This window comes from Netta rufina, assembly GCF_964035555.1.
Source record: "Netta rufina genome assembly, chromosome: W".
NCBI lineage: Eukaryota > Metazoa > Chordata > Aves > Anseriformes > Anatidae > Netta > Netta rufina.
In genome coordinates, this window is record NC_140139.1 from 10231019 (window position 1) to 10255836 (window position 24818).

The 24818-nt window shown below is 47.0% G+C and overlaps 1 pseudogene across 1 annotated transcript in view; it reads right to left on the minus strand.

Annotated features, from left to right (window-relative positions):
• The window catches only part of LOC311220835, a 138936-nt pseudogene that overhangs the window by 20168 nt on the left and 93950 nt on the right, over window positions 1–24818 (minus strand). The window contains exon 5 of the transcript in view: window positions 3458–4669. The product of the transcript in view is annotated as an uncharacterized misc_RNA (transcript). The remainder of the gene's footprint in view (window positions 1–3457; window positions 4670–24818) is intronic.

A 24818-nucleotide genomic window follows, 5' to 3' on the forward strand; every position in this document is an offset into this window, starting at 1 on the left:
GCTACCAGGGCAACTATGAGAAGTTCCCATGACAGTGTTCCCACATTGCCCGACTGAGGAATTTAGAAAAATATTGTTGCCAGCAGCTGGCTTCAAGGACAAGGTCTACGTGACTGCTAATCACAAGGGGGTTGTTTTCTTGCAGGTGGGGTTGTTTTCGTGCAGTTGTTTGTCTGAGTGCTTTTGACCAATAATCTTGTGTGAGACACTATCCACCCCTATTAAGTTCACTATAAACGCTAGGCTATTCGGGTAATAATGGGAGAGCATGATCTGACCATACTAGCGTCTGTTGTGTTTTTGGCCATTCTTCCTGCAACATATGGCGCCTGAACAGGCTGAGACCCGAACAGGCTGAGACCTGCAGACACTGAGAGATGCTGAGAGACCTGACAGATGCTGAGAGAAGCTCAGAGACTTCAGAGACCCGGAGAAGCCCCGAGAGACGCTGAGAAACTCCAAGCACCGACCTGGACACAGATGATCGCGGTGAGACATGGGAACAAAGGAATCGCGGTGAGATGAGGAGATTGATTGATTGATACAGAGATTGCGGTGAGATGCGGAGATTGATTCAAAGATCAATCAAAGATTCAAAAAAAAAAAAAAAAAAAAACAACATTAACTGTAGCAAAATATTATAGTTTAAAGTTCCATTTAGGGGCCACTTTTCTCCACATTCCAGCTTATAAAGCGGCCACCATTGATTACAATATTTTATCAATGTTTTCCTGTTCACACTTCCACCGGCAGATCCTCCAATATCCTTCCAGTGACTCAAAACACATCCTAACGCACTTTTCTTTAAAATTTCACTGCTTGTTTGCCCCCCCATTTTCCAGTTCACACTTTCAGAATACACGTATCACTTACAAAAATGTGGGCACGCAGGTATCTTTCAATAGCGATGTCACGAAACTATTACTGTTACCAGGAATATTGCCAAAATCACAATAACAATAATCAGAGTCAAATTCCACATGCGATAAGTCAGAAAACCAAAATATGTAACACCGTAACGATATCTTTCTTATAACAACGCCACGAACCTACTATTATCACCAAGAATATAGCCAAAATCACAGTAACAATAACCAGAGTTACATACCACATTCCATAAGTCAGAAAACCGAAATAGGCAACACAATTCCAGATGGACCTTAAAGCGAGCTCCTTCCTTAAGGTCCCCAAACATATACTTATGGTGCTAACCACAAAGTATATACCAAACACTGCCTCGCAGAAGATCACCTTCTGACTTACAGACAGTTCCAGATGACCAGTCTACCAGAAAACCAAACCAGAATAAAGAATATACTCAATTACAATGATGGGGTCCTTGTCTGCCTCCGCAGTGATCCAGTGAGTCGAGGAGTCCCTCCGGGAAATCCCGGGGGTGATTTAAAGATCAAAGCCGAAATTTCTTTAAGTGGTATATTCTTTATTGCAGCGCTGGATGCACGGGGGATCCTTCCGCCTATCGTGCATGTTTGAAGTGACAAACTATCTCGTATTTATACAGCGAAACAATGAATATTCTATTAGTGCCTATACATATTCATTACCTAACCCCGCCTACCCTCGCTTCGTATGCTAATTAGCTTATCAGTCCTTGCGCTTGTGCAAAGCCTTCCAAGAATTGTGGGCCAGGGTCTCCAGGATGTGGGCAGTGGTCTTTGGGAGGAAGGCTGTAGGTCTTCCTCGTAATGCACTTTCTTAATCAGTTGTTTTCCAGGCTGTAAAAATGCTGAGTTGTCTTTCGGTTTAACTGGGGGTCGGCGGATAACAGGATGTCTCAGTTAACAAGACATAACAGACAGTTGACTCAAGTTATCTCAAGTCTCAGCCTGACTGAGTGTTAACGGATAATGGGGTGTTTTCAAATAACAAAATGCTTAAACGTAACAGAAGGTCTACAGATAACAAGATGTTGTTTACTTTGTCCTTGCTAACTTTTAATCACAAGTTCTATTCTATCCTAAAGTAAGTTTATACAATATCATTCCACAAGTTTTATTCTATCCTAAAGTAAGTTTATACAATATCAAACCACAAGCTTTATTCTATCCTAAAGTGAGTTTATACTATATCAGGGGTACCCTAGGGAGTCCTGTTCCCAGCGGGTCCTGCGGTCCGGCAGAGAGGTTGTCCCATCTGGGTCGCCAGATTGATTCAAAGATCAAAGCCGAAATTCCTTTAAGTGGTATATTCTTTATTGCAGCGCTGTGTTGCAGGAAGCACGGCCGAAAGCACGACAGACACCAGTAGAGTCAGATCATGCTCCATTTTATTGCCCAAATAGCCTAACTTTTATAGTGAACTTAACAGGGGCGGACAGTGTTTCACACAAGATTATTGGTCAAAAGCACTCAGACAAACAACTACAAGAAAACAACCCCACCTGCAAGAAGACAACCCCCTTGTGATTAGCAGTCACATAGACCTTGTCCTTGAAGCCAGCTACTGGTAACAATATTTTGCTGAATTCCTCAATTGGGCGATGTGGGAACACTGTCATGGGAACTTCTCATAGTTGCCCTGGTAGCTTGGTTTGCTCAGCTACAGCAAGCCATGGGATTCTTGCTGTTTCAAAAATCCCTCAACAATTCCCCCCCCTTTTTTTTTTTTACTTTTTTGAGCAAACCACGCCCAATATAACATTTTTGCAAGTAACCCTTTAACCACATTTATCACAATACCACACGCAATGATGATTGACACCACAGCAAACAGAATCCTTAATCCCTCTTTGACTAATCCCAGTAACCATCTATGCATTGTTTCAAACAAATCAGTGAACCATTGATTGAAAGGATTGATACCACATTGAATCTTTCTCATGTGCTCTTTCAGGAAAGTAATGGATTTGTGAATTGACTCATTATGATCAGAAAGGTTTAAACAGTACATTCCCTTAAAGTCCTCACACCCATTCCTTTGAGCCAAAAGCAAGATGTCAATAGCAGCTTGATCCTGTAAAAGCAGATGTCGCAGACTATTTTGATCTGGTAACATCTCCTCAAGTATCTCTGTCGTGGCATAGGCTTGCCTCTCGGCCCAGCATACCAATTTTTCTAAGTTGTTACGTGTGGCCGCAGATGCCACTCCAGGCACTGAAATTGCTAATGCCGCTCTAGCTGCAACCCCACACAATTCAACATTATCATTGCAATCCAATGCAAGCAATGTCCATTTATGTCTGGTGATCTCACGCAACTGTAACAAGCTAGGAGCAAATACAATGAGTTTATCTATGTAACATGGGCATCTGATAGCATTTGCAGGGATACCTTGCCAGGCCCCATCCCCACAAATCAGAAAAACATCAGGAGGTAAGGCCAAAGCTGTACAATTGTTCCAAACACTGTAGTTGTTACCCCTTGTCTCCATGCTATAAACCCCTAAACCCTGCTTAGCAGCGTCATTGCAATCACAGGTGTTATTTGTGTCTTTGTACCAGTATGGCCTTTTCCAGGTTCCTGTAGCAGGAATCATCTGATATCCATGGCTACGTTCACTTTTGTAGCCACCTTTCAGGTTGATACACATTTGACTACAGATACCAAGGTTTTGACATTCATCAATGTCTCCACAGTTTCTCTTGTCTATAAACTCAAACCCAGCTGGACAGTCACATTCATTTATGATGCATTCCTCCAAGGGCTCATCACCCCAGTCCTTGCAGTCTCTCTGCTGGTTACACACTTTATTGATATCTATGCATTCTCCACTTCTGCACTTGAATTTGCCAGGTCCAGAGCACTGAATAACATTGTTACAGTTTGCTTCATCAGTGCCATACAGACAGTCTCTCACACCACTGCACTGCCTACTCCCATGGACACAGTTCCCATCTTCACATCTGAACTGGTCTGGCCTGCAGGTCCGAGAAGGGCAGTTAATTTCATCACTTCCATCCTTGCAATCAGGATCTCCATCACATCACCACTTCTTGTGGATACATTCACCTGAGCCGCACTGCACCTCACTCGTAGAACACTTCACTGGAGGTGCAGGCTGGTGGCCACACTGCTCCAAAGATTCATCCGAGTGGTCGGAGCAGTCAGCATCATCAACACACACCCAGCTGATAGGGATGCAGGTAGAACTCTTGCACTGAAACTCATGAACACCACAGGTAGGAGGTGCACGCTCCAGCTCATCACTACCATCACTGCAGTCATCTTGAACATTGCAGACAAAGCTTTTGGAAATACATTGCCCACTACTGCATGTGAATTCTGCTGCACTACAAGTCACAATGCCACAATTCTCTTCATCTTCTCCACTGTTGCAGTCCTTTTCACCATCACATTTCCAGGACACTGGGATACACTGGGTTGACTGAGGATCACAGCTGATTTCATTTACCCGGCATGTTCTCGTATGACACAGCTCAGCACTCTCATCAGACCCATTTTCACAGTCCGGATCCCCATCACACTGCCATCTATTTGGCACACACTGACCACTGTTGCACACAAAGTCAGATTCAGCACACGTCTTCTTCACACAAGCACTCTCATCACTGCCATCTAAGCAGTCTTCACATTTTGCTCTAACACTGTCGGCAGCAGCGCACAGGCCAGCGAGGGCGAGCAGCAGGCAGAGTGCCCCGCAGCGCGGCAGCGCCCGCCACCGCCCCACACCCGTGTCACTTATACTACTCCTATTACCCGTGCTGTTAGTGTCAGTGGCATCCTCCTGGTACCGTTTCTGTCTTTGTCGCCCCTTACTCTCCCCCTTTTCTTTTTGCCACTGACCATTCACCACAACTGGATGAGACACATGATTACTAGTTAGGAAAGAGAATGTAACGTCCGCTATACGGCTGCAGGCAGTGCCAGCTGCAACCTTAGAAGCTGTTTGTGAAAGAGCCTGCTGGTGGTCATTTGGCAGTGTAATCTGCGTCTCTGCACTCCTGCCCCGCAATAGAGCTAAGTCGTCATTAGTAATCCGTAGAATGTGGCAACCCCACGGAATGTTATCCAGAAACATAGTTATAACAACGATCTGGGGAGAAATAGTCTTTTTTGCAGTGCAAGATAACCCTCTTATACAAAGAATGCCAGAGAGAAGCAGCACAGCCGCCGCTGCTTCCATGGTTACGTCAGACAGGCTGCAGGGTCCTGATGTCCGCCCCTCTGCTCTGTGCCGACTCGCCACACGGTGAGGGTCGGCTGCCGTTGTCCACTGACGCCTCTGGTCTCCCGTAGCAACTCGATCTCGGATGTCCCGCATCGCACCGCGATTACTTCAATTTCACGCGATTACTTCAATTTCCTGCGTTTTCCGCAGCTCCGTTTCCCGCGTCCCTCCGCGATTCCTTTTCCCGCGTCCCCCTGTGATTCCTTTGTTCAGATCGGTGTGTAGAGTGTTTCAACGTCTCTCAGGTGTTCCGGCGTCCGCCAGGTCTGTCCTTGTCTCTCGTAGTTGGCCGTAGCCCTGCAGCGTCAGTCAGTGCTCTCTCCGTGCGGTGGTAGGCTTTCCGTGGGCCTCGGGTCTCCCGGCGCCGCTCCGATGTCCCGGCCTCAGCCCGTTCGGGCGCCATATGTTGCAGGAAGCACGGCCGAAAGCACGACAGACACCAGTAGAGTCAGATCATGCTCCATTTTATTGCCCAAATAGCCTAACTTTTATAGTGAACTTAACAGGGGCGGACAGTGTTTCACACAAGATTATTGGTCAAAAGCACTCAGACAAACAACTACAAGAAAACAACCCCACCTGCAAGAAGACAACCCCCTTGTGATTAGCAGTCACATAGACCTTGTCCTTGAAGCCAGCTACTGGTAACAATATTTTGCTGAATTCCTCAATTGGGCGATGTGGGAACACTGTCATGGGAACTTCTCATAGTTGCCCTGGTAGCTTGGTTTGCTCAGCTACAGCAAGCCATGGGATTCTTGCTGTTTCAAAAATCCCTCAACAGCGCTGGATGCATGGGGGATCTCTCCACCTATCGTGCATACCCAAAGCAGAAAGCAGTCTTGAATTTATACAATCAATCTATCAATATTCTACAAGCACCTATACATATGCATTACCTATCCCCGCCTTCCCTCGCTTCTCATGCTAATTAGCCTTTTGGCACCTTGCGCCTGCGTAGAGCCTTCCAAGAATTGTGGGCAGGGGTCTTTGGGACGTGGGCAGGGGTCTCTGGGAGGAAGACCCCGAGTCTTCCTCACAGTGTCCTTTTCACCTTTGGTCAGGAATCTGCTGAATTGGCATGTTTCTTAATTGCGAGAGCTGGTTGTTGCTAATTCTTCCGTTTGTTGTATCATTATAATGAATTCCAGTGTCCAGTTTTGAGATTTATAGTCCTTACATTTGTTTCTCTGTCCGTCTGCCGCTTCCTTATCATGAGTTCCAGTGTCTTGTTTCGAGATATACAGTCCATGTCTGGGGATTGTCCTTGCCTCCCCAATGCCTCCCCAATGCCTCCTTAATCAAGATTGATTGATTGATACAGAGAACACAGTGAGACGCGGAGATCGATTGACTGATAAAGATCGTGGTGAGACGCAGAGATTGATTGATTGATTGATACGGATTGCGGTGAGACGCGAGAACAAAGGAATTGCGGTGAGACGCGGGAAAGTGAAGTAATCGCGGTGAGACGCGGGACATCCGGAGTCGAGTTGCTACGGGAGATCGGAGGCGTCAGTGGACAACGGCAGACGACCGCCACCGTGTGGCGAGTTGGCACATAGCAGAGGGGTGGAGATCACGACCCTGCAGCCCGTCTGACGTAACCATGGAGGAAGCGGCTGTGCTGCTTCTCTCTAGCATTCTCTCTATGAGGGGCGTATCTTACAATGTAAAAAAGATCAAATCCTTGGTACACTGGGCCCAGAAGGAGGGTTTTCTAAAGGAAATCCTTCTAATTTTTAGCCCAGATGAGTGGCGGCTCGTAGGAGATCATTTAAGGGATACAGCCATCACAAGCGGAAAGTTTGATAAAAATTTATGTATGACCTGGCTTGCAGTGCTTAACACACTGTGCGGTATGAAAACCGAATGGCAGCTGGCTATGGCAGCGGCACAAGCTTTCTCAGTACTGTCTGGGACTAAAAGACTGCCGAGTATGAAACCTGAGACCTCAGGAATGTGGGTGTCACGATCTTTATCATCGGTTCCTCCACCCACCCCGGTTCGGGGTATGGCCTCTCCAATAAATCAATCAGCGGCAGAAATAACTGAGGGACTATCCGAGCAGAGTGCTGATGGGGAGTGGGGGCTGCCCTCCCCACCCCCCGCACTGGAAAATCTTGATAAAGCTGTGCTGCCAGCATCTGTGCCGCTGCCAGGCAGCAATAAATCCACTCGGGATGCTTCACCAATGAGAGGTGCAGCAGCAGCTTGCGAAAATCGACCTTCACTGAAGGAGCTGATGGGTACAGTGCAAGGAAAACAAGACCTGATTAACAGACTGCAGACTCAGCTAGCAAAAAAGAAACAGCTGAGGACTGAGGAACTCAAAATTGCTCAAGAGAAAGCTGCCAAGATCAAAGAGTGGGTAACATTTAAGCTGAGAGAGCTTGAGCTAGAAAACTACCACCTGAAAAACTGTAATCAGAGGCTGACAGAGCAAATTGAAGCCCTTCAGGATACATTGCAAGGTATGACCAGCATTTCTCCCTTTAAATCTCTTTGGAGCTGTAATTCTCTGAAGTCCAGAGCACCACAGACTTCTTTACCTGAGAAGATAGACCAGAAATCTATGCTTCTTGCACCTGGTTTCAGGCAGCTATGTCAAACAAGACCTACCAAACGTGTCTTCTCTACAACAAGCATCGTCCTTGCCAATGACACCTTCACTGAGGATGGAGAGGACAAATCTCTGCTTTCTCAGAACACACTGAAGCTCATGTCTGACCCATCAAGCTGGAATCTCTCTGCAGAAAAAGACCTATTTTCAACCATAAGCTCTGAAACACATCTTAGGGTGCTCTGATCCTGTGTCTCTGCACCCTCCAGCTGAGCCCACAAAAACCCTTGAGGCTTTGACTTTCCGGTCTTCACTAGAGGGAAACCACTGCACTGTGAGCGCCTTGCAACAAATGTCTTTGGACGGAGCCGGCTCCTCTGATGATCTGAGTGCCAGGTTCTGTTCCCACCACCTGGATTCCACTTCCTCAGGAGAAATAATGAGCATGCTTGAGCGCACCCTCCAGACTGCTGGGCCACCCCTGGCTGTATCAATATCGACTGTTACAGCAGGTTCCATCTGTCCAAGAAGGGACAGGTGCTCCGACGTCATACGTGATGCTTTCATAGAGGGGCATAGGCATGCTACATCCTTGGCCTGCCCTATTATTATCGACCCTGTGCAAGGCACCAGGTTGTGGCAGCCGCATGACTGCAAGCTTCTACAACAATCTTGAAAAATGGTTTTGGACTATGGATTACAATCCCAGGCAGCTCGACAGATAATTCAATGGATTTTTCAGGCAAAACCAATGTTTCCACTTGACTGTCGAAACCTGGCGCGCTTATTGTTAACTCCTTCCCCATTGTTATTGTTTGAAAGGGAATGGTTGCAGTTACCACAGGGGGAAGTGGGTCGACTGCGTCAACCGGGGGACCCTCTGTATGGGATTACTGCAGAGATGTTAAAGGCAACAGGTCCTTATCTCAATACCCAGATTCAGTTGCAGTTCCCTGCGATTACTCACCAAACAGCTGTGCAGCTCGCACTGAGGGTTCTTCTTAGTCTACCAGGGGAAAAGAAAGCACCTCCATTTGCATCTGTAGAACAGGCCCCTGGGGAACCATATGCTAAATTTATCGATCAGTCCAGGCAACCAGATGTGGTGGCACAGGACTGCCAGAGATTTGCTTTTACGGTACCCTCCATTAACAAACAGGCCCCGGAAAAGCGCTATGAATGGCTAGTGCTTCCGCAGGGGATGAGGGATTCCCCTACATTATGTCAATTGTATGCGGCCTGGGCACTACAACCAATTCGGACAGCATGGTGTGACGTAATTATTTACCATTATATGGATAACATTCGGTTTGGTAGGCCAGAATGCTTCCAGGATTCGGATTTAAAGTTTATTTGGGATACTTTGGAAGCAAAAGGGTCGAAGATAGCCCCAGAGAAGGTTCAACAGAAACAGCCATGGCTATACTTGGGATGGAAAATATCAGACTCTACTATTTGTCCCCAGATAGGTGATATAACTATGGTGTTACATAATTTGATAAATGTACAAATGTTCCTGGATAATATTCAGTGGGGTTGCCACATTGTACGGATTACTAATGACGGCTTAGCTATATTACTACCTTTATTGCGGTGCAGGACTGCAGAGCCGCAGATTACACTACCAAATGACCACCGGCAGGCTCTTTCACAAATAGCTTCTAAGGTTGCAGCCGGCACTGCCTGCAGCCGTATAGCAGACGTTGCACTCTCTTTCCTAATTAGCAATCATGTGTCTCATCCGTTTGCGGTGATTGGTCAGTGGCAAAAAGAAAAGGGGGAGAGTAAGGGGCGACAAAGACAGAAACAGTATCAGGAGGATGCCACTGACACTAACAGCACGGGTAATAGGAGTATTATAAGTGACACAGGTGATGGCAAGGGTGGAATGATAGGGCAGCATTTTCGAGTTCTGGAATGGATTTTCCTACTGATTCAGCCAAAAATGAATGCTCCATATTCTCCCACGGGCCAAGTGATGGTCGAACGATCACATCAGGTTTTAAAGGAACAATTAGTGAGACTAAAAGGGATCAAGAACATCGATGAACGATTGTCCGAGGCATTGGTTGTCTTGAATCACTCATATTTGACTAGTGACCGAGAAGACCCTCCTGCGAGTATTCATTTTCAGACAATAAATATAGCAGCACCAAATGTGTTACCACAAATAAGAATGAATTACCGAGATCCTGCTACAGGAACTTGGAAAGGGCCATATGGGTACAGAAATACAAGTAACACCTGTGATTACAATGACACTGCTAGGCAGGGTTTAGGGGCTTATGGCACGGAGACAAGGGGTAACAACTATAGCATTTGGAACAATCGTACAGCTATGGCCTTACCTCCTGATGTTTTTCTGATTTGTGGGGATAGGGCCTGGCAAGGTATCCCTGCAAATGCTATCGGAAGTCCATGTTACTTAGATAAACTCTCTATATTTGCTCCTAGCTTGTCGCAGTTGCATGAGATCACCAGACATAAATGGGCATTGCTTGCACCGGATTCCAATGATAATGTTGAATTGCTTGGTGTTGCAGCTAGAGCGGCTGTTGCAGGAAGAACGGCCGAAAGCACGACAGACACTAGTATGGTCAGATCATGCTCCATTTTGTTACCCAAATAATATAATACTATAAAAGCTAGGCTATCTGGGTAACAAAATGGAGCATGATCTGACCATACTAGTGTCTGTCGTGCTTTCGGCCGTTCTTCCTGCAACATAGAAGTATTTTAGGGCAAAACGGTCCAGTCCTGCAGCTGTATGGCTTGCTCTGAGTCATCACATTGCTGCCTTTTGGCCCTAGAAGTTGATGCTGTCAGCATTTTGCTGTGCAGAACTGAAGCTATTCAGAGCAACAGCACTTGGGGACTCAGTTTGATGAAGTGTTTACCTTGTGGAAGCATAACAGGGAGATGAGCTTTGCTTTTCTCACAGCCCCTATGATTTTTATTTTTCTGAAGGCTTACTTTTATTCTGATTGTTATTCATTTTTCTTGGCAGAAAGGATGGTCTTTTCTGCAACCCCTTTTTCTGCAAACTATACTCGGCTTCCAGCTGAAATGTTTGTGCCTGATTCTTTCTGCTGTGGGTTCTCCCCAAGGGGGAAAGGTAGTGTTTGTGAATACACTGCTGCAAAACAATTGGGAAAATGTTCTGGGTCATCGTCCACCCCGCTGGACCCTGAGACCTGCAGGACTGGCAGCAGCCACGTACACCTGAGTGGCCCTCGGGAGCAGCACCCCCTCTGTCCCTGCCATGCCACCCATCACATGCTTATAAGAGGTGCCATGCAGAGGGGTTCCATATGCCTTTCTTCTGCTTTCCAGAAAATAGAGACCTGGAAATAAAGCAGCAGATTTCAGCCATGTCCCAGGATTTCAGCAAGAGAAAGCAGTATCATTAGGAAGGACTGCTTTTTTTTTGCTTTTTTTTTTTTTTTTGCTTTTTTTTTTTTGGGGGGGGGGGGAAGGGGTATGATTTTGAGACATTGGAAAAGCCGTGCTTCTGTTTCATCTCAAACTTCTGCTTTAACCTACTTGGAAGCTGTTTCTAAATAATTTGCTTTATGATATTTAATAGAAAGATTTCCCTTTCCAACAGAGGCCATAAAATATATATGGTGCATTTCTTACTATTCATTTCAAATTATTGCAAACTGGTACCTGCTGAATGCTGCTGGGGAGGGTGGGCTACTGAAAACCCCAAAATGTATCTAAGAAGACTCTTAAAAGACTTACCTAAAAGAAACTTCTGATGTATCGCACAGTACTTCCCATATCCTTGATCTGGGCAGCAAACCATCCAGCACATCACACTTCATTCATCATTTGAGGAGCACGTGGCTGAGTTATCCTACAGGTAGGGTGAGTGGTGGCAGGAGGCTCTGTATCATCATTCCATGGCCCTGCCATAAATTCAGCTCTGGCTCCTTCCATTAGTGTGATTTAGTGCCAGGCTGCCCGCCTTGCTTGGTGTATGCTTGAGCTATGCTGGAGAAACTGAGTACGGTTTTCCATGTCAGTTCTTAATTAAGCTTAATTTTCTACTGAAATAAAAAAAAATAAGTTTGGATAAGGAGAGATTACTTTTGTTTCTTTCTTCCAACTTGTGGTTTAACCCTGTCGGCAGCCAAGCACCACACAGCCGTTCGCTCACCCTCCCTGCTCCCTCTCTGGGATGGGGGAGAGAATCAGAAAGAAATTAAAGCCTGTGGGTTGAGATAGAGACTCAGCAGCTTCTGCAACTTGTCGTGTAGGACTCCATACAGCAGCCTTCCATCTCCGATGCTTTCCCACAATACGACAGGACCCATCAGTGAACAGGGCATATTTCTTCTCATTCTCTGGTAACTTGTTGTACAGTGGGGCTTCTTCAGCACGGACCACCTCCTCCTCTGATGATATCCCAAAGTATTTGCCTTCTGGCCAGTCCATAATCACTTCCAAGATTCCTGGGTGACTGGGGTTTCCTATTCGAGCCTGCTGAGTGCAACCCACTTGTTCCATGTAGCATCAGTTGCATGATGTGTAGAGGGGATCCTTCCTTTGAACATCCAGCCTAGTACCGGCAGTCAGGGTGCTAGGAGGAGCTGTGCTTCAGTACCGACCACCTCCAAAGTAGATCAAACTCCTTCATATGCTGCCAATATCTCCTTTTCGGTTGGAGTATAGCGGGCCTCAGATCCTCTGTATCCCCGACTCCAAAACCCCAGGGGCCGACCTCGAGTTTCCCCAGGTTCTTTCTGCCAGAGGCTCCAGGTGGGGCCGTTCTCCCCGGCTGCGGTGTAGAGCACATTCTTTACATCTGGTCCTGTTCGGACTGGCCCAAGGGCTACTGCATGAACTATTTCCTGCTTGATTTGTTCAAAGGCTTGTCGTTGTTCAGGGCCCAATTTGAAATCATTCTTCTTACGGGTTGCTTGGTAGAGCGGGTTTACAATCAGACTGTAATTTGGAATGTGCATTCTCTAAAACCCCACAACACCTAGGAAAGTCTGTGTTTCTTTTTTGTTAGTTGGTGGAGACATAGCTGTTATTTTGTTGATCACATCCATTGGGATTTGACGACGTCCATCTTGCCATTTTATTCCTAAAAACTGGATCTCTTGTGCAGGTCCTTTGACTTTATTTTGTTTTATGGCAAAACCGGCCTTCAGAAGGATTTGGACTATTTTCTTTCTTTTCTCGAAAACTTCCTCTGCTGTGTCACCCCACACAATAATGTCATCGATGTACTGCAGGTGTTCAGGAGCTTCCCCCTGCTCCAGCGCAGACTGGATCAGTCCATGGCAAATGGTAGGGCTGTGTTTCCACCCCTGGGGCAGCCGATTCCAGGTGTATTGGACAATCCTCCATGTGAAAGCAAACTGTGGCCTGCACTCTGCTGCTAGAGGGATGGAGAAAAATGCATTAGTGATATCAATTGTGGTGTACCACTTGGCTGCCTTTGATTCCAGTTCATACTTATGGTGTAATTGCCTGAAGTAACTAGGAAAATAAAACTGATATTCACATTTTAAATAAAATATACAGCACTGAAGAGGCTTTCAGGGTAGGGCATAGCTGCATTACCTGAGCATTCCCTAGGCTTCCAACCTTAGATGCTATCGCGCTGGGGGAACCTGGTGTACTGACTCTGAGGAACAGTACGGAGTGCAGAGTGGAGTGGAGACACCATGGATAGGCTATGTGACTAGGTGGGGACTCGATTGTTCTTGTGCACACCGAGACCAATAAGCCGCGCTTTTTGCTACCGAGCCAACGACCTGTTATGTTTTGACAAATGCTGTACCCTAGTGTACTTTTATTCATTATAATATCATTACAATACCAAAGCATACCTCCATCCCAAAAGCTACCCGCCTCCAAGGTGCGACCACCCCTCACTGAGCATGCACTCTGAATTTCTCAGAGTCTATTCCTTTAAACAGAGATGGGAAAACTTTTCACCAATAATAACTAAGATATGCTTGACTAGAGTCACTCAAGATCCACCTAAAAGATAGAAAATAATATAAATTGCCCTAAGAGAGAGGGGATGTGAGGGAAGATACCACCATCAGGGGAGATACCGTCACGAGGGAATATACCATCCCAAGGACCCCCTGACTCCTGGGATCAGTCGACAGGCTGAGCCTCTCTTCCCCCCCCCTCATTGGGACACCTTTGATTGATATTTGAACACTTGATTATACTATGTGTCTCTGCAGAAACTTAGAAATCTCTACAGAGTCTTTGTGCCTTTTAATGAGTTAATTTCCAGGCTGCGCACCTGTGTATTTAATGCATGCTAGCATGCATTTGCAGACAGTAAATTATCGCTGGCAATCCAAAGAACCTGTGTACCTGTTGCTGTAATAAATTGCACTTGATTGCATTGTTCCTAGCTGTGATAGTTCTCATTGAACACAACTAGAGTAAAGGTGGTTATATGTTACTGGTGAATCCGTGACCATGAAAGTTCAGTGCTAAGGGCGGTTATGCATTGCTGGTGAATCTGTGATTGTGATAGTTCAGTGTCCTGAATCCGACTGGACCCATAACGGTTAATCGGCTACCCTGAATCCGACGGGACTCGTAATGGTTAATCGGCTACACCCCTTAACGCGACAGTACTGGAGTTCTAGCATGTCCGGCACTGCAGCACTCAGTGGTGGCGTGACTTCGTTCAGGCCACTATAGTCCGCTGTTAGCCTCCACTCACCATTAGACTTTCGCACTGGCCATATGGGACTACTGAAGGGTGAATGAGTCTTGCTGATCACTCCTTGGCTCTCCAATTTGATGAATTAGCTTATGGATGAGAATCAGGGAGTCTCAGTTGGTGCAATATTGCTGCCAGTGCACAGTTGTGCTAGCGATTGGCACTTGCTGTTCTTTGACCCTCAGCAACCCCACAACAGAAGGGTCCTCTGAGAGACCGGGCAAAGTAGAAAACTGTTTAGTGTCCTCTGTCTCTAAGGCAGCTATGCCAAAAGCCCACCAGAACCCTTTTGGGTCCTTGAAATATCTTCTAAGATTGTCTATGCCAAGGATGCACGGAGCATCCAGGCCAGTCACAATACGGTGCTTTTGCCACTCATTCCCAGTCAGACTCACTTCAGCCTCCAATACAGTTAACTGCTGGGATCCCCCCTGTCACTCCATAAATACAGATGGGCTCTGGCCCTTTATAGCTCGATGGCATTAGAATACACTGCACCGGTGTCTACTAAAGCCTTATATTTCTGCGTCTGACGTGCCAGGCCATCGAATCCACACAGTCCAATAAACTCGATTGTCCTTTTCCTCCCCCTGCCTGGAGGCAGGGCCCCTCTAGCCCTGGTCATAATATTCATCATTGTGTCTGGGGGACTGCTTGCTGGAAATAGGAGCAGCAATTTTCTCAGAGAACCCCATTTTTGTGATTGTTTTTCCTTGTCACTCACGTACCCGTGCCTCTAGGGTCACGGTAGATTTTCCATCCCATTTTCTCATGTCCTCTCCATGGTCTTGTAGGTAAAACCACAGGGTGGCATGGGATATGTACCCACTATATTGTCTTCCTTGCACAGAAGGACGCTTGCCCCTGATAGCTGAGACACTGCTTTGTACAGGTACGGAGGAGAATAATCTCTCTTCAAGTTGGTGGAACTTTTCAGACATTTTCTCCAAAGTATTCTCATTTAGTTGGTGGAAACTGGTTTGTTCAGGTGGGGAGGAAGATAGATTCTCTTTAAGTTGGTGGAACTCTTCAGAAAGTTTCTCCACAGCTGAGACGCAGGCCTGTAAGGAAGAGGAGAGACTTTCTTCGTACTGCCGGAGTTGTTTAGCCACTTCATCCACTGTGGGTTCCTCATCCTCTTTCCAGGCCATTATTGCCAATGAGCTGGCATATGATGAAGGTGCACTCCGTACAAACTTCTGCCACATGTGTCGTGTACACTTGACTTCATCTGGATCTTTGGATGTTTGCCCGAGGTCTGGATCCTCATAAATCACCTCCCGTACGGCTAATTCCCTCAGGTACTGGATTCCCTTCTCCATAGTGGTCCGCTTGCCTGGTAGACATACAAGTTCTTCCTTGAAGGGATACTGTGGTGGTTTTACCGTGCTGGGCAGCTAAACCCCACAACCGCTCTCTCACTCCCCCTCCCTTAGATAAGGAGGGGGAGAAGTAAAGCAAAGAACAACTCACGGGTTGAGATAAGGATAATTTAATTAAAGGGAAATAATTATAATAATTAAATAAAGACTACCATGAACTAAACAATTTAACTAAGGGGAAATAAAAGGGAAAGGGGAAAAAGGGAGGAAAACAAACAAACAAAATAAATGAAAGCGATATGGAAGTGCAGAGGAAAGAAATTACTCTCTACTTCCCACAAATGAGCGATGATTGACCACGTCCTTGAAGCAAGGCCTCAACGCACGCAGCCGGTGTTCGAGAGGAGGACCGACGTCTTCTCAACGAGAGCCCACCCCTCCCCTCTTCCTCCTGTTTCCACCTTTTATTGCTGAGTGTGACACCACATGGTATGGAATATCCCTTTGATTGGTTTAGGTCAGCTGCCCTAGTGATGTTTCTCTCCTCACTTTTTTGCCCACCCCCTAGGAGGGTTAGAGAAAGGCCCAATGCTGTGCCACTGCTGCTCAGCAGTAGACACAACACTGGTGTGATAACACTGCTGTTCCAGCTACAAGTACAGAGTACGGCACTGAATGGGCTGCTGCCGGGAAAGTTAACATTCCAGCCAGACCCAGTACAACCTCCACCCCTTATTCCATAACATTTGTGTCACACTCAGATCCCCATACTTTAGCATACAAGCATTCTCATCATTATCCCTTGTCCTTTAACAGGACAAGGATTTAACAGGACAGGATTAATAGGCAGATGTATCTTTTCATTCCATAGGTCTTTCTTGGAAAATGTTCATAAGAACTGTTGATGATTAGGTCTTCATCTGCCAAAGTGGCCACTCAAGGCAGGCGGAGTTGGATGTCTGGACACCAGCACCAGCTTAGCTCAAGTCCTTGTTGCACTGCCCGGCTCCTTGCAAAGTTGACCTGTCGTTGATCCTACAGCATCTTCCTACAACATATAACTTAGATTATAGATTAGTTTTCTCTCAATGTCAAATCTCCTTGAGGCACACACTTGATATCCCCATTCTTTTGCATGACCCACCAGGTATACCCTGGTCCTTGGGCGAAGACAATCCCACGAGTGGGTTTGCCTTTTCCCGAGGCAGGAGCAACCCACACTGCCTTCCCCATCCACCTTCCTATATGCACTACGGGAACCTTAGCTCCTCTCACAGTGTGTAGGGGTTTTGTTTCGGCAGGACCAGCACGGCTGTCAGACCCCCTATTGTTAACTAGCCAAGTGGCTTCTGGTAGATTTGTGTCCCATTGTTTCCACGTCCCAGCACCTAATGCTCGTAACATAGTCTTTAACAGTCCATTGTACCTCTCAACCTTCCCAGAGGCTTGTGGGTGGTAAGGGATGTGGTACACCCACTCAATACCATGCCTCTTTGCCCAGGAGGTAACAAGATTGTTTCGGAAATGACTCCCATTGTCAGACTCAATTCTCTCTGGTGTACCATGACGCCACAATACTTGTCTTTCCAGGCCCAAGATAGTGTTTCGGGCTGTGGCATGGTTTACAGGGTATGTTTCCAGCCACCCAGTAGTTGCTTCTACCATGGTGAGTATGTACCGTTTGCCTTGGCGAGTTTTTGGGAGTGGTCCGATATAGTCAATTTGCCAGGCCTCACCATATTGAAACCCTAACCATCTCCCCCTGTTCCAGGGAGATTTCACCTTCATGGCTTTCTTGATTGCAGCACAGGTCTCACACTCATGGGTAACCTGTGTGATGGCCTCAATGGTCAAGTCCACCCCTCGATCACGAGCCCATCTGTAAGTGGCATCTCTCCCCAGATGTCCTGATGTTTCATGGGCCCATCGAGCTACAAACAGCTCACCCTTACGTTCCCAGTCTAGGTCCACCTGAGCCACTTCAATTTTCGAAGCTCGATCCACTTCTTTGTTGTTCTTATGTTCTTCAGTAGTGCGACTCTTGGGCATGTGGGCATCTACATGACGTACTTTAACATCCAGATTTTCTACCCGGGCAGCAATATCTTGCCACAGGGTAGCAGCCCAGATAGGCTTACCTCTGCGCTGCCAGTTGCTCTCTTTCCATTGCTGCAGCCACCCCCACAGAGCATTTGCCACCATCCATGAGTCAGTATAAAGATACAATACTGGCCAATTTTCTCTTTCGGCGATATCTAGGGCTAGTTGTATGGCTTTTACTTCTGCATACTGACTCGACTCACCTTCCCCTTCCATGGCTTCCACAACTCGTCGTATGGGATTCCACACAGCAGCTTTCCATTTCCGATGGCTCCCTATCACACGGCAGGATCCGTCAGTAAACAACGCATACTGCTTTCTGTCTTCTGGCAACTCATTGTATGGTGGTGCCTCTTCAGCACGGGTTACCTCTTCTGTTGGCACTCCGAAATCTCTGCCTTCCGGCCAGTCCATAATCTCTTCCAGGATTCCTGGGCGATTGGGTTTTCCCATTCGAGCCCGCTGTGTAATTAACGCTATCCACTTACTCCATGTAGCATCAGTTGCATGGTGTGTAGTGGGAATTTTCTCTTTGAACATCCAATGTAACACAGGTAGCCGCGGTGCCAAGAGGAGCTGTGCCTCTGTACCCACAACTTCTGAAGCAGCTCGAACACCCTCATATGCTGTGAGTATTTCCTTTTCAGTTGGGGTGTAATTGGCTTCTGATCCTCGATAGCCCCGACTCCAGAAGCCCAGAGGTCGACCTCGAGTTTCTTCTGGGGTTTTCTGCCAAAGGCTCCAGGTGAGCCCATGCTCCCCAGCTGCAGTGTACAGTATATTTTGCACAGCTGGTCCAGTACGGACAGGCCCAAGGGCTACTGCACGAGCTATTTCTTGTTTGATTTGTTCAAATGCCTGTTGTTGCTCAGGGCCCCACTCAAAATAGTTTCTCTTTCGAGTCACTCGATATAGAGGACTCACAAGCTGACTATAGCCTGGCACATGCATTCTCCAGAATCCCACGAGGCCTAGGAAAGCTTGCGTTTCCTTTTTGCTAGTTGGCGGAGACATTGCTGTTATTTTATTGATCACATCCATTGGAATATGGCGACGTCCATCCTGCCATTTTACCCCCAAGAACTGGATTTCCTGTGTAGGCCCCTTGACCTTGCTCTTTTTAATGGCAAAACCAGCTTTCAGGAGAATTTGGATTATTTTCTTCCCTTTCTCAAAAACTTCTTCTGCTGTGTTGCCCCACACGAGGATGTCGTCAATGTACTGAAGGTGCTCAGGAGCTCCCCCTTGCTCCAGTGCAGACTGGATCAGTCCATGGCAAATGGTAGGGCTGTGTTTCCACCCCTGGGGCAGCCGATTCCAGGTGTATTGGATGCCCCTCCAAGTGAAAGCAAACTGCGGCCTGCATGCTGCTGCTAAAGGGATGGAGAAAAATGCATTAGCAATATCAATTGTGGCATACCACTTGGCTGCCTTTGACTCTAGTTCGTACTGAAGCTCTAGCATGTCTGGCACTGCAGCACTCAGTGGTGGCGTGACTTCATTCAGGCCTCGATAGTCCACTGTTAGCCTCCACTCGCCATTAGACTTTCGTACTGGCCATATAGGACTATTAAAGGGTGAGCGAGTCTTGCTGATTACTCCCTGACTCTCCAGTCGGTGAACCAACTCATGGATGGGAATCAGGGAGTCTCGGTTGGTGCGATATTGCCGTCGGTGCACCGTTGTGGTAGCAATTGGTACCTGTTGTTCTTCAACCTTCAGCAATCCTACAACAGAAGGGTCTTCTGAAAGGCCAGGCAGGGTAGACAGCTGCCTAATCTTCTCTGTGCTCAAAGCAGCTATGCCAAAAGCCCACCGGTATCCTTTTGGATCCTTGAAGTACCCTCTCTTGAGATAGTCTATGCCAAGGATGCACGGAGCCTCTGGGCCAGTCACAATGGGATGCTTTTGCCACTCATTCCCAGTTAGACTCACTTCAGCTTCCAGTACAGATAGTTGTTGGGATCCCCCTGTCACTCCAGAGATACAAGTGAGTTCTGTCCCTTGGTAGCCTGATGGCATTATGGTACATTGTGCGCCAGTGTCCACTAAAGCTTTGTATTCCTGTGGTTCTGATGTTCCAGGCCATCGGATCCACACAGTCCAATAAATCCGGTTATCCCTCTCCTCTACCTGGCCAGAGGCAGGGCCCCTCTAGTCCTGGCTGGAGCGTCTGCCACTTAATTCTTGCAAATGCACAAATTCTGGCAAATGAGAGGTAGAGGTCCCTTCATCGTGGTCAAGAATAACATCAGCTCTTCTACTGCCTCTGGGGTACTGCCCAATAGAAACTGGAGCAGCATTTCTCTTAGGAGCCCCTCTTCTTGCTGCTGTATTTCCTTTCAGTTCACGTACCCGAGCAGCTAGGGTTGAAGTAGGTACACCATCCCATTTCCTCATATCTTCCCCATGGTCACGCAGATAAAACCACAAGGTGCCACGTGGTGTACGTCTTGGGTACTCTCTCTCTTGAGCAGGCGAATGCTGATTCTTAGTGGCTGAAGTATCACTCTGTCTAGATGAGGGGGAATATACTTTCTCCACAAGCTTATCAAGTCCTTTAGACAATTTCTCCACAGCTGAGACACAGGACTGTAGTGGAGCAGAGAGATTGTCTTCATATTTTTGAAGTTGGCAGGAGACATCATACATTGTTGGTCCCATCCCCTCATCCCAGTGAATTGCTGCCAGGGTACTGGCATGTGCTGCTGGTGCACTCCGCACAAATTTACGCCACATGGATGTTGTGCACTGGACTTCATCGGGGTCTTGAGGTGTCTGGGCATTGTCCAAATCACTATAAATCATCTCCCGCACAGCTAATTCCCGCAGATGTTGGAGACCTTTATCCACAGTGGTCCACTTGCCTATGTGATATACAATATCTTCCTTATGGGGATATCTTTCTTTGATAGCTGCCAGGAGTCGTCTCCAGAGGCTGAGGGCCTGTGCTCCTCTCCCGATTACTTTGTCGATTACCCTTTCTCTAGAGAGGGATCCCAGCTGCTTGGCTTCATTGCCTTCTAATTGTAGGCTACTGGCCCCAGCATCCCAGCATCGGAGCAGCCAAGTGAGGATGTGTTCACCTGGGCGTCGACCATAATCCTTTCGTATTTCTCGCATCTCACTCAGGGATAAGGATCGAGTGATTTCTGATTCCTTTATGATTTCCGTCTCGTCTTCCTGCTGTTTTTGTGATGGCTCTGCTTTAGAGGTGCCTGCCAATTCCCCTTCTCCCTCCTTCTTAGGAGAGCCTTCTTCCCTTACTAAACGAGCTGACCTCCGTTTCCATTGTTTTGACTTGACTATGGGGGCGACTGATACCATAGTTGGTTGGTCCTCTGGGTCAGCCACAGCATGTGTTACTTGGTCATCAGATTCAGAGACTTCCTCCCTCTCTTCAAGTTGCTGGATGATGTTAAACAGTGTTTGATAGGAATAAACCAGGACCCAGCACAATGCTGCAAGCTGTTGTTCTCCGGCATTATCAGGATCAGGACATACAACTCTCAAACATTCTACCAAGTTTTTAGGATTTAGCACTTGCTTAGGGGTGAAGTTCAAAACTATTGGAGGAGACACTCGTGACAGGTATCTGCTAACATCATCCCACACACCGTGCCACTCACCACGAGACTGTTTCGGGACAGATTCCCAAATAAGGTTTCTAAACAATCGACTAATCTTAGAGAGAAAATGAAACCTGTTATTCAAAATTAGAAATAGCAATACATGGGTTACAGATGGATCTTCAAAATACTCCCAAACTGTTGTAATTAGCCCACTGTGAAAGAAGGGAAAGGTACCATTCCTGATATTATTAATAAACTGGTGTCCAGATGAGAAAAGGAAGGCAGTGTAGTTCTGAATATTCTCTGAAAGATAGTTTCCATGGGACCCAAATGATAACAGCGCAGAGCCTGAATTCCAGAGTAAAACCAAGGTCAGTGCTTGGCAGCACAACGAATTAAAAAAAGTGAACACAGATTGTAGCACTTTGTCGGATCGGATATATAGGAGAAAGGAGAATATGACACGAATTGCATGACATATGAACAAAGCCATTATTATTAACAGGGCAAGGAACATGGTTACTAGCAAGCAAGTGTGTTAGTTGTATGCGTTTAATCAATTCTATTGTTATCTCAACCCTTCGAGCCCCACGTTGGGCGCCAAAAAGGACTGTGGTGGTTTTACCGTGCTGGGCAGCTAAACCCCACAACCGCTCTCTCACTCCCCCTCCCTTAGATAAGGAGGGGGAGAAGTAAAGCAAAGAACAACTCACGGGTTGAGATAAGGATAATTTAATTAAAGGGAAATAATTATAATAATTAAATAAAGACTACCATGAACTAAACAATTTAACTAAGGGGAAATAAAAGGGAAAGGGGAAAAAGGGAGGAAAACAAACAAACAAAATAAATGAAAGCGATATGGAAGTGCAGAGGAAAGAAATTACTCTCTACTTCCCACAAATGAGCGATGATTGACCACGTCCTTGAAGCAAGGCCTCAACGCACGCAGCCGGTGTTCGAGAGGAGGACCGACGTCTTCTCAACGAGAGCCCACCCCTCCCCTCTTCCTCCTGTTTCCACCTTTTATTGCTGAGTGTGACACCACATGGTATGGAATATCCCTTTGATTGGTTTAGGTCAGCTGCCCTAGTGATGTTTCTCTCCTCACTTTTTTGCCCACCCCCTAGGAGGGTTAGAGAAAGGCCCAATGCTGTGCCACTGCTGCTCAGCAGTAGACACTGTGGTGGTTTTACTCAGGTGGGCAGCCGAGCTCCACCATAACCGCTCTCTCACTCCCCCTCTCCTCAAAGAGGAAGGGGGAGAAAATACAACACAGAGAACTCGAGGTTTGAGATAAGAAAGGTTTAATTAAAGGGAAAGGGAATGGGAGAAAAAAACAGAGACAAAAGAAGCAATCAGTCCGCGCGGAAGCACAGAGAGAGAAAAAATTATTCTCTACTTCCCATCAGCGAGCGGTGTTCGGCCACGTCCTGGGAAGCAGGGCCCCAAACGCGTAGTGGTTGTTCAGGAGGAACAGCCCTCTCCCCCACGAGAGCCCCCCCTTTTATTGCTGAGTGTGACATCAGGTGTTATGGAATATCCCTTTGGTTGGTTTAGGTCAGCTGCCCCGGCAATGTCCCCTCCCCATCACTTGCCCACCCCCAGTCTGCTGGCTTTTGGGGGCTTGGAAGGAGTCCTGATGCTGTGCCAGCACTATGCAGCAATAGACACAACACTGGAGTGATATCAGTGCTGTTCCAGCTACGAGTGCAGAGTACAGCACTGTGTGGGCTGCTGCAGGGAAAAGGTGACTCCAGCTCAGACAGACCCAACACAACTTCCACCCCTTATTCCATAACATTTGTGTCACAATCAGGTACAGTTTAGTATATAGATGTTCTCATCACCATTGTTTTCTGTCCATTGAAGCATTTTTATGTCTGTACTTCTCTTTATTCTATAGGTCTTTTCCCAAAATGCTCATAAAAACTGTTGATGGTTTCGCCTTCATCTGTCAAAGTGGTCACTCAGGGCAGGCGAAGTTGGTTTTCTTGACACCAGCACCAGCTTAGCTCACATCAGTGTTGCACTTGCCCGGTTCCTTGCAAAGTTGACCTGTCATTGGTTCTGCAGTGTCCTCCTACAACACATAACTTGGATGACAGATTAATTTTCTCCCAGTGTTAAATCTCCTTGAGGCACACACTTGATATCCCCATCTTTCTGCATTACCCACCAGGTATACCCTGGTCCTTGGGCAAAGACAATCCCACGAGTGGGTTTGCCTTTTCCCGAGGCAGGGGCAACCCACACCGCCTTCCCCATCCACTTCCCCACACGCACTACAGGGACTTTAGCTTCTCCCACAGTGTGTAGGGGTTTTGTTTCAGCAGGACCAGGACGGTTTTCAGACCCCCTGTTGTTAACTAGCCAAGTGGCCTCTGGTAGATTTATATCCCAATGTTTCCATGTCCCAGCACCCAATGCTCGCAGCATAGTTTTTAACAGTCCATTGTACCTCTCAACCTTCCCAGAGGCTTGTGGGTGATAAGGGATGTGATACACCCATTCAATGCCATGTCTCTTGGCCCAGGAAGTGATCAAATTGTTTCGGAAGTGACTCCCATTGTCGGACTCTATTCTCTCCGGTGTACCATGTCGCCACAGCACTTGCCTTTCCAGGCCCAAGATAGTGTTTCGGGCCGTGGCATGGTTTACAGGGTATGTTTCCAGCCACCCAGTAGTTGCTTCTACCATGGTGAGTATGTACCGTTTGCCTTGGCGGGTTTGTGGAAGTGGTCCGATGTAGTCAATCTGCCAGGCCTCACCATATCGAAATCCAAGCCATCTCCCCCTGTTCCAGGGAGACTTTACCCTCATGGCTCGTTTAATTGCAGCACAGGTCTCACACTGATGGATAACCTGTGTGATGGCCTCAATGGTCAGGTCCACCCCTCGATCACGAGCCCATCTATATGTGGCGTCCCTCCCCAGATGTCCTGATGTTTCATGAGCCCATCGAGCTACAAACAGTTCACCCTTATGTCCCCAGTCCAGGTCCACCTGAGCTATTTCAATTTTTGAAGCTCGATCTACTTCTTCGTTGTTCTGATGTTCTTCGGTAGCACGATTCTTAGGCATATGGGCATCTACATGACGTACCTTTACAGCCAGGTTTTCTACCCGGGCAGCAATATCTTGCCACAGGGTAGCAGCCCAGATAGGTTTACCTCTGCGCTGCCAGTTGTTCTGTTTCCATTGTCGCAGCCACCCCCATAGCGCATTTGCCACCATCCATGAGTCAGTGTAGAGATACAGTACCGGCCACTTTTCTCTTTCAGCAATTTCTAGGGCCAGTTGTATAGCTTTCACTTCTGCATACTGACTTGACTCACCTTCCCCTTCCATGGCCTCCACAACTTGTCGTGTGGGACTCCACACAGCAGCTTTCCACTTCCGAT